Source organism: Dendrobium catenatum, unplaced genomic scaffold, assembly GCF_001605985.2.
Source record: "Dendrobium catenatum unplaced genomic scaffold, ASM160598v2 fragScaff_scaffold_167, whole genome shotgun sequence".
Taxonomy (NCBI): domain Eukaryota; kingdom Viridiplantae; phylum Streptophyta; class Magnoliopsida; order Asparagales; family Orchidaceae; genus Dendrobium; species Dendrobium catenatum.
In genome coordinates, this window is record NW_021318629.1 from 201703 (window position 1) to 204453 (window position 2751).

Here is a 2751-nt window from a genome sequence, read left to right on the forward strand (position 1 = left end):
GAAAACCTTCCTAAATTGGATTTCCAAATTAGGAAAGAATTCGAAATTTGAAATTTGAAATTTCAAATTTCGAATTCTTTCCTAATTTGGAAATCCAATTTAGGAAGGTTTTCATGAGGAGATTTAATTTCAATTTAATTCAAATTGGAGTTATGAAACCTATCGCCACATCACCCTCCTAAATTGGAAACCATCTCCCTTGAATTCCCCTCTCTCCCTCTATGCATGCCGCCGGCCTCAAGGAGGAATCTCCCCCATTAATTGCGAGATTAATGCTATGACCGTTTTGAAATTCTAATTTGAATCCAAAGATTTTCCCTCCCTATTTACTTAAAACTGAAATTAATTTCAGTTTTAAGTAAATCCGGAGGGAAAACCTTTGGATTCAAATTAGAATTTGAAAACGGTCATAGCATTAATCTCGCAATTAATGGGGGAGATTTCTCCTTGAGGCCGGCGCATGCATGGAGGGAGAGAGGGGGATTCAAGGGAGATGGTTTCCAATTTAGGAGGGTGATGTGGCGATAGGTTTCATAACTCCAATCTAAATTAAATTGAAATTAAATCTCCTCATGAAAACCTTCCTAAATTGGATTTCCAAATTAGGAAAGAATTCGAAATTTCAAATTTCAAATTTCAAATTTGAACTTTGTGTATGGAAGGGGTCAGGTGGGTGAAGGGGACATCGCCGGCAAGGTGGCGGCCGGAGTTTGGATGGTGGTCGGCGGCGAGTTCCTCAAAGGGGCGGCGGCAATAGGTTGAAGAGGGATTTCTTGTAGTGGGAGGGGAAAAGGAGATGGATGGGAACACGAACGAGAAGACAGAAAATTCTAACCACGAATCGAGGACTCTTCCAACGACTGGTGGGCCTTACGATTTGCTCCCCTTGGAGCTCTCTCTCTCTCTCTCTCTCTTCAAGCTCTCATGCAAGAAGACAAAGAAGAAAAAAAGTAGATTTTCATTCCAATATTCATTAACCTCAATACAAATAAGGAATGACCTATATATAGGTCCCAACACAAAAGAAAATACAACGACTATATTGCCCTTGGGGCTACAATCATGACTCAACTCATACTAAGGGTACAATAGGAAACTCCAAGAAATAAGAAAACAATGCATAAAGAAAATACATAAATAACTAGAAATATAAACTCTGGTCGTGGCCGTCGATCTGCGCTGTCTCCGGCGATACACATGCTTGAATCTCTAATCGATGTCCGCATCAATGTTTAAATTAATTCTTAGTGGTTAATATGTCATTTATCATTTATAAGTAGTTTTTTGTTTCTCTTAATATTCACTATTTACCTATAAACTAATAAGATCCCTAATAACCTACCAACTCAATAAAACTATCCCTTAAACTTATTGAACCTATCAATTAATCAAAGGCACGAGGAATCATTATGTATCTTTCTAATCCTATATCCCACTTTTTATCCCTCCCTCTCTCCTTTCCTCTCTAAATTCCTCAAATAGATCCATCATTTTTAAGTAACTGCATCAAATTGATTGGGAAAAAACTATGGGAAGAACTAATACAACAAGAAGTCTTCCATTATATATGCAGGAATGCTGAGCAATTGATTCATATCCATTCACGGCTTGAAAAATTAACAAATCATCCTCTGCAGGCTAATTACAGGCAAACCAATTTGTATGCAAACATGTTAACAGTCTCCAAATGATTAGTGAAAAGTATTTGGAAGGGTTTTGCATAAGAATAATGTTTCGCTTGTGGACAATAATTAGTCAAAATTTTATCGGGAGTACGGAAATTATTGTAAAACTCACCTCATGTTTCCACCACTGAGCAGAAGATGAGTATAAAAATATCATTTAAAAAATTCAAACATTGATTTGACCAAGTATTTCGTCACTCATTCACATAATTGTGCTGCTTTTCTTTCATATACTAGCCATAAATACCCAAGATCTACGGAATTTTATTTTATGTGGACTCACATTGACCCATAAAATAGAGAAAATTCCAATATGATGAAAAAGTGTGATTGGAAATGATGTAGGCAAGCTTTGGGTGTGCAAAGTTGCTTGAGTTCTTTTGGTCTTTGGACTGCTGGTTGCCTATCAGGTTAGGCCTTGGCTGCTTTGATTTTGAGCTAAATTCTTGGGAGCTACTTAATTCTAGCAAATTATTGCTTGAATCGTGACTTTAGCTCATTATTTTGAAAAGTCTTTCATTGGTTTGTTCATTATTTGGAGGAGTAATTGTTTCCTTTCCCTGTGTCCCCTTGGTTTCCTTCCCTTGGCCTCTTCAGTTTTCCCTCCTGGTTCTTCTTCACTGGCTGGTTCCAACCCCCATGTACTGTCTGTTCCGGTCCCCTAAGCTGCTTTCCCGTGGGCTGCTTTTACCCGGTTTCCTGTGTGACCTTTTTGGGTGCTGTTCTGGAATAAATTTTGGGTTTTTAGGTGGCTGTTTGGGTTCTATTTCTGGATTTAATGCATTGGCTTTTGGTCTTTTGTTGCATCAAGTTTGGGTAGCTGTTTTGACTGTTTAGCTGCCCTCTTTTCCCTTATAAATATTAGATGTTTTGGAATAAAAAAAGGATGATATGATGTTATTTTTGGATCTAAAAACCTGAGGATTTTTCTTCTTTCTTTGGAATAGCTCGCGAGCTATGTCCCCCATCTCTTCTCCTCTATATAGCTTGCAAGCTATACTTCGTCTCGGCTTCTAACCTCATCATTCTCCCCGCAAGTGTCCACCCCATCAGTACCTTTCTTCTC